At 44.8% G+C, this 8,458-nt stretch overlaps 1 pseudogene; it reads left to right on the top strand.

Moving 5' to 3' along the window:
* Positions 1-1,156: 1,156 nt before the first annotated feature.
* LOC147419815 (uncharacterized) lies at positions 1,157-1,797 on the top strand (annotated as a pseudogene).
* Positions 1,798-8,458: the final 6,661 nt, after the last annotated feature.

Raw genomic sequence — 8,458 nt, 5'->3', positions numbered from 1 at the left:
GTTGTTTAATCTTGGAAAATGTCACGTTTCAAATCCTTCGGTAGGTTACATACACAAGAAGATTTAGAAATTTTCTCATGTAGGAAAACGAAGTCTCTCAATGTTTTTCATAAAATGCATAATATCATGAGCTTCTGCTCGAGAGGCAACGCATATGGAGGTCTGCGAACCAGGTGGCAAGACTGCGGGTTACTCAAGTGAGGATGATGACAAGGAGCGTCAGGTGGACCCTGCCGATTCACTCCCCTCATGCAATGGGGAAATGCGAGCTTGTGTAGACATGCATAAGTCAAAAGCTAATGAAGGACTGGTGCCCGAGGCTTGGCTTTACTGGGGTTTGTGAGTTGTTGCAAGTAGAGACGCGTCAGAAAAGGTATAACCAGAACATAAAAAGGTTGGGGCTGTTGGATACGGGAGAACCGTTGCGTGTGCATGATGCTAGTGCTATGATTAGCAAAGGCAGAGGCTCGTCGAGTGGGGTCTATGCAGGGTTAAAGGAACTGGAGGCAACACCTTTGGGGTTGACCTCAATGGGTATGCGCCTTGGCAGGGAGGGGCAGATTATGGCGAGCGTGCAATTGTACTTCGATGAAGATGTAATGAACCACCAATTTTCGGGTTTGTCGCTTGGGGCGAGGTGCCCGTTCGTGAAGTATTCACAAATCCTGGCCATTAAGAGCTGGGGTTTTCAGACCTGGTTTGACGGATCAGATGTGGTGAGGTTGGAGGGTTCAAACTCCCCTCGACTGAGGCGTCCCGCGAATCAGCGGACGGCCAAGCATGTTATCCAGATGGTTTGGGCAGGTGAGCGGTGGTCAGCAGGAACTGGTGCCCTAGTCGTAATCATTGTACTCACTCGATACACAGGAGAACTGTCCATTGAATGGCAAGCATGGAGCAAATTTGGACTGAATTTTTTTTTAGGACCTTGAGCCCCCTGGCCTGGCTTGACTGGCCAGATATGATGCAACCAAAGGGCTGGCTGTCCCTTTAGCTGAGACGTCCTGCAATACAGCAGGTGATCTCCTCGATGGTCAAGATGGCACGGACAAGCGGAACCTGAACTAGAGAGCCAGGCAAAATACAAGGAGGTAACATGGTATGGGCCGAGTTTGGTTTCAAACATGACAGTAATTGAGGGTCTTGGGAGATCGAGCCCAGATTTGTTGTGATGCTCGTGTTGTGGTATTGGGACCTTATGCTCACGGGGAGCAATGTTGAACGGGGCAGCCATCGAAGCCATGGATGGCGATCAGGGCTACCTGGGTTTGTTGATAAGGAGCCCCCTAGTGGGGTACTCGATGGGATTGAGCAAGGCCTACTGAAGCTGAAGACATGTGAGATGACTGGTTTCTTTTTGAGAACCCTGATCAAAGTTGTGGCAATGACCAATGGTGGCCCTCCAAGCGGGCGGCTTTGCGAGGTCTTCCAAGCAGGTGAAAGTAGGTGTTTGATGCTTATGGCTGGGGCTCCGTGGCGGGGTCGCTGGCTCCTTTGGGCCACTTAGGTGGAGAGACAAAATGTGGGAAGAATGTCGTATGGGACCCGCGAGAAGTTAGCCAATGTTGTGATGCATTCGGTTATGATATGACCCGCATGCGTGGAGGTACTGAGATAACAGCACAACGAAATGCGCTTGGCCGATGCAAGGCTAAGCCAGGAGGATTAGGGTCGTTTTCGGTCCTTGATAGACGGGATGCACAAGGACAAGCATTGCACTCAATGGATCAGCGGAGGCTTGTTCGAATGCGGGCCACAGATGGGCTATTCCTTTATGAAAGATATTGTCATGGGTGATTCATGATCAGATTGCTAGTCGATAGCTGTTGGAGATGTAGATCATACTCTATGCCGTTTTAGAGCCCCTAATCCCCAATGCAATCTTTTGCCTTCACACCACTCAAGTCTAGCATTATTTGCATGCTTGCAACTGTCTCATGCATTTGATCATCGTGTTATAGCTCAATGCCACCTTTTCCTTATATCAAGGCCACTCCACATTCTCTCAAATTTTTGGTTTCACTTCTTCCACTTTTGTGGCCCCAAACACGTGAGTGACCTGATGCTTGAAGGTTTTGTTGTTGTTGGTTAAAGATGCCAATGATTTGTAGAATGTCAAATGCAACATATATATGATGACAATGATGATGTTGAGGACTACAAGACAAAGAGAAATTGTTTTGATCTCACTGTAAACACTTAAACAGTTCATGTTTTTAAAAAACAAATGGGCCTTTGGAACAATGGCTCAACCATAACAATACCTTTACCTAGCCTACTAAGCCTCCGAATGAATTGAGGTTCAAGTAGAACCCAAAGTCTCTTCACAGCCTCCAAAGATTGTTGATCCTCAGGACTTAATGTTGCAACATAGCTAGATCCCAAAAAAATGGCCTAGAAGTGGGATAGGCCAAGAATTTGAAGCCTTTAAAACAGGTGCAAGAAATATTAAAGCTTGAGATGCAAAATATTGCCAAATTTCTGCCACTACATCATGTGAAAGAGCATCCACAACATGAACAAGCTACAAAAGAGCAGATCAATTAGTGAGAATGCTACAAATATACTAAAAAACAAAAGCAAATCAGCATGTGTTGATCAAAGGTAAAATGAGTTACATAAGCCATTTTAGATAATACATCAAAGGAGTCAAAAGGACATTGAAAATAGCAATGCATGTGTGCGAGAACCATCAACCATGAATACCTTTGTTAGCAGCAGTTCTTAAAGTTAGCTAGCATTGGGAGAAAACATCAAAGCCAAACTTGCTTGGTAGCCAGGTTAATAGACAGCTGGACCAATCTTCCTTTGTCTCTAGAATTATTCGTTTTTAAGGTCACCAAGGATTGAAAAGTTTGAAAGCCAGTTATGAGATTCTCGACCCTGGTTACATCAAGCCGTTCTTTCCTCACATAGACAAAGTACTTCAATGATGCTCTGGTCCTTGGACTATTAGGAACTACAAGCAATCAGCTCAAAAACACGGACTCACCCCATTACAAGCACTATGGCTTTGTTATCTAAGGCTCCAAGCCAACGAGAGGCTTTCGTTGTGGGAAGGCTCTGCTAGGGAAAGGCATAACGAGAACCCAACCAGGGATGCTACGTGAGCACGAGCCCTTGGTGTATTATCTCCAGCAGGAGGCTGCTCGCACAGAGAACTCAGAAGACACAGGTTTTGAGCAGGGCGTCGCGGATGCGCTCGGGCCGTTCAGTCAAGCACAGCAAGGTGCTGCGCTGGTCGCCAACTGACCCAACAGGGGGGACTTGATTTGCTTCAGAGACCTGCCCTGCGAGGCTGTATATCGAGCGCACAGCAGGTGGCTGTGCTGCCAGTGATTAGTCCACACAGGAGGTTGCATGCCTTACAGTTGCAGCAGGTCAGAGGGGCAGCAAGGGGCTGTCCCCTGTTTTCAATAGTGCCCGTATTGGGGCTGTGGCGCAGGATCTACTTTGCGAATACAGCAAGGCGCATTAGGTCGAGTTCTCACAGAAAGCTCCAAGAGCTCGGGCAGGTTGCGTATTGCTCGTCGCAAGCTGACCCAACAAGGCGGCCACGTGTTGTTGATCATTGCACAGCCAGCGAGGCTTTTTCTCACACAGGAGGTTGCATGCCAGTTGGAACTGTTGACAGGGCAAGTGACACAGAATATAGAAAGGGGCTGAGCCTCTGTGACTTGCTCCGTCACATGCCAAACGTAACCGCCAACGGAGAAAACAGTCAGCTCAAACAGTGGTGCTCCTAATGCAACAGAAGCAAATGGAGCAACACTAGCCCACAGTAGACAGGACCATCTCAAAAAAGCAGGGGATGAAATGATGTCACCGCAACCGTCTCGAGTACATCACTTCCAAGCAGAACAGAAACCAACCGCCAGGAGCGGGAAAAGAACGCTAGCCCAAGAAATGTTTTCGAGTGCGACGCTCGCAAGCAAGAAGAAACCAGAACCGACATTCAAAACCAAGACCAGCATAGCGCAATCAAATCAATTATTGTCATACATAAGCATACAAGAAACCGTCGACAAGGCAGAGAAACAAACCTCCATAGAAGTCCATGCTCTCACCATCACTGGGCGAGGCATTGCTTGCACTCCCTTCACCACCACCAGCAATGCCACCATCAGATGCCATGTTCATAAAAGATCCAGCTACTTTAAGGCACAACACACAAACCCTCAAAGTAATCCACGGCAGACACGCAGCAAATTTCAACTCCTCACGAGCGACAACAACTTCTTCGACAGCATTTGGCAGAAGAAAACATCCGTTTGCATATGGTGACTCGACTCAATTTAAATTTGGAATTGCAACATATCAAGACATAGAAATTGGATAGCAAAGAGAGAATCTTCCACCAAATAGTGATAGCTCAAAGCTTAAACATCAAAGCAAAGATTGTGACTTGCTGGCATATTTACAAAAGCAGGATAGAGAGAGAATCTTCCACTAGATACATAGCTCAAAAGCTCAACAGTAAAAAAAACTTGAGACTTGCTGCTACATCTACCAAAGCACGACACAACATAATAACAACCAGTTGAGACAAGGGCTTGATATTACACTGCATTTTTCTGGCTTTTTATACGCCCCGCCCGGAGCAGCACGAGAAAAGAAGTTGCAGGTTGGGTCAAATGAAACTTTAGGAAACCTAATGGCACGTGGCAGCAATCCAACAACAACATCAAACGGCCTGAAGTTTGCAACAAGTTTGCACCTAAAACCCTATGGCCTTCTGCGGGCCAAAAACTTCCATTCGAAAGATGCCATAAAAAAAACTTGCACCTTTTCTACCAAATAACAACTCATGGTGCAAGTACAAAGGACACTTTCAAACACAATAAATGTACACCTCTTTATCACAATATCAATTCAATGTCGTTAGGACAAGTGAACCTTGAGATCTCTGTATAATAATAAGTGGTCACTATCAAACACAATAAATGTACACCTCTTTACCACAATATCAATTCAATGTCGTTATCTCTGTATAATAACAAGTGGTCACTATTAAAACCAGGCGGTGAGATTTTTATTTTTATTTTGGGGGTTGGGGGGGGGGGGGGGGGGGGGGGGGGTTGGTTTTGCTCACAATTTTGAACCATTTGTTTTAAGAAGAATCTACTTGGATGTTGGTGGGGGGTTCAAGTGGAAAAGGAAAGTGAAAATTCAAACGGCAAGATGAAGATATTTTCTTCTTCATAGTGCAAGGCGGCAAGGGTCTTTGTGAGCACCAGGTAGGGCATGATTATGTCGGGAAGGAATTGTGTGTGTGTGTGTGTGTGTGTGTGTGTGTGTGTGTGTGTGTGTGTGTGTGTGGGGTTGTGAACAGATATGCAAAGTTGGTGTATGTAGTAGCCAGCTCATGGCATCAAATTGCCTCAAATCAACTATCTTCTCTGCTGAATTTGCATCCTAGCTCGACCACGAGGAGCTACGTGACGAACTCAAATGCGCAACGAGGCAAAGTTGAGGCGTGATCACAAATTTCCAATGAGGTTAAGCCGAGACAAGAGATTAAAAGGGGTTTGCAGGCGGCAGATCTCTCTCTGAAAGGGATTTAAAAAGCTTTTACGTCATCAAACTGTCAGTAATCTTTCTTAGGAAAACAAACAAATAGTGTCAATTGGAGGTTTGCAAGAGAAAAATCAATCTCTCTCTCTCTCTCTCTCTCTCTCTCTCTCTCTCTCTCTCTCTCTCTCATTCCCTATGTGGTGTGTGATCTCCTGCAGCCATTAGGAAATTTCAGAGGTCATTTGGAGGGCCATATGAAGAGAGAGAAAAATAGAGCGCGTCCAATGAGCACGAAGGCTACGTTACATAGGAAAGTACGTGGAAAGACTCAAAAAATAAGAAAATAGCATAAAACTTTCACAATCTAGGATTGTAGCATCGTAATTTCCTTCCTTTTACCGAGCTTTTAGGTGCTTGCATGTGGTCCCACTTCTGATATTCTCTTATGGTCATTAACGTACTGGAGGGTGACCATGAAGCCCGCACAAGATATTGGAATTCTAAAACACTTTCCCTCCACTAGAATGCTTTCAAAGTGAATCTCCCTCCACTAAAGCTTTTCTCTGAGAGCTATGGCTTCCACATCTTCTCGCCCAAGAAGCTCCAGGTGTTTACTGTCTCTCACACCAACAGCTGCACTTTGCCTAGAAGGCCAAGTAGTAGCATATCCTCAATTACAATATCAACTTCAATAAGTACAGAGAACCAATGGGTTGGACAAAGGATAAACAAAGGTTCATGGGTCCTCATGCAACCAAGAAGACCCAAGAGGTCTAGTGGTATCAACGTTTACCGCTCAGCATGGAAGGCCAGAGTGTTGGATTTCAAAGTTGAAATCGGCAAAAGATCTGTAAAGGAAGTTCTTGTTCAGCATGTGTTTACTCATCCAGAGGTGATAGCAAACGGTGGAAATGTATCAGATATACATCAACCACGTTGCCATTGTAAGTACTCTTGACATGTGAACTTACTGATACTCTCATTATAACTTTTCTTATATATTTTGCAATGTTTCTCCCGCTTCTTATGAGCAATGTCTCCATTCTTCACAGCTCAATTACATTAGATTTGTCATTTTTACTTATTGATACTCTTAGTTTAACTCTTCTTATATATATTACAGATGTTTATCCCTCTTCTTATGAGCAATGGGAGCCTGTGGAGTGCATAATAGGCCTCTTCCATGTTGTTCATGCCCACATTGGTTCTCTACAGTATTCAGGGAGGAGCAACAAAAGCCTGGCTGATGAGGGAATATTTTTTTATGACCACTTCTACCAACTCAGCTCAGGGAATAAGAATGGCATGTTGGTGAAAGTGCCTCTACCAACCGATTGGAACACTGTGGACTGGCCAGTTCCCGATGAAACAATGGTGGAGGCAATGCGAAGTAAGCTCTACAAGGATATACAGAGGTCTCTACGTAGCTCTATTCCCACCAAACTGGTTAGAATTGCAAACTTTTGTCCTGTTACACTCTTCATAGAGTTGTTTCATAGCTACAACATCCGTGTTACGAAAACTATGTTCATGTGCAAGTCATTTCAGCAGTCATCCTGTGACAAACTTCTTGACAGAGGATGGTATGTAAAGGAAGAGATTGGTTTACGGTGCGAGGTCGCGCTTGATACTTTAGTTGTCAAGTACATGATTGCAAGCCAATCACTGTTACTCTCGTTTTGGTATATGCGATCATAAATGCTCAATGGTAAGTACATTCCTATGGACCAGGTTTCTGCAAGTTTGGAAGATAATCTTGTTGTGGATGTGGAAGTGATTGATAAAGAGCATGGCCTACTGTTGGTGGTTACAATAAGGGAGCTATACAGTCTTCAGCATTTGCGGCATGACATAATTGAAGAGTCAATGGACAGGGACCTATCAGATTTTTCCTTTTTCCTAGCTGGCCGTAAGGTGATGCGGCGAAGGGAAAAAGATATTTTGTGCAAAGAGTTGGATGGTCGGGTTGAAGTAGTGTCAATGTAACATATATAATTGTAAACCCAAGTGTATACAAATGACTTTCAATACATGAAGTTTATTGAGCTCATTTGTCAATTGTGCCCTGTGAAAAAGTGTGCTTGAAATACATTTCTTTACCATGTCAAATCTCTCTCTCTCTCTCTCTCTCTCTCTCTCTCTCTCTCTCTCTCTCTCTCTCTCTCTCAATGTTAGACATGATAGAAGAGTCATCTTAATTCATTAGAAAGTACAAACTCGTCCGTGAACAATGGACTGAGATACAATATCTGTAAGTATGGAATCAGAATGTCTTCAAGGTAAAAATCGAAGGAATGCCCCTCGAAAGAAGGTGGTGAGATAGTTGTTCCCGGCGGATTTAGTTCTCCCTTTTCAGGAGTATCATCAATCAGTAGTGTATTAGCTGCATCAAAGGGTACACCGATTTGGCTAAACGGTTTGTACAAAAGAGGTAAGTGTGGTTTTTTAGGGTGGTAGTGGCCCTCAACGGTAACGCATTTTCTTTTATCATACAAAAAGGAAAAATCTGACGTGTGAGCGCCGCATACACTGCAAACTATTGTAACTAGTGGCGACAAGTTTTGCCTTTGCATTGAAGACCATATGGCAACTCTGAAGCGCGGAACAGCTCACAGGATCTCTCTCTCTCTCTCTCTCTCTCTCTCTCTCTCTCTCTCTCTCTCTCTCTCTCTCTCTCTCTCTCTCTCTCTCTCTCTCTCTCTCTCTCTCTCTCTCTCAGACGCACACACACACACACACTCGCGCGCGTGTGTTCAACCACACAATATGTTCACTTATTCACTATCACGTCGTGCAGGGCACACTGACGTGAAAGGCTACCGGGAGATGGGAGGAGCCGGATGAAGCAGCTATGGATACGTGTCCGGGGGGAGGGGCGGGAATCCCTTCCCCCATTATCTATTAGTATAGATACCACGATGAAAAGTCATATGTGTATGCACAC

The sequence above is a fragment of the Adiantum capillus-veneris genome, chromosome 29 (assembly GCF_014529385.1).
Source record: "Adiantum capillus-veneris isolate H3 chromosome 29, ASM1452938v2, whole genome shotgun sequence".
Lineage (NCBI taxonomy): Eukaryota > Viridiplantae > Streptophyta > Polypodiopsida > Polypodiales > Pteridaceae > Adiantum > Adiantum capillus-veneris.
Note: the sequence above shows the minus strand (reverse complement) of the source record. Positions and strands in the feature narration are given on the sequence as shown.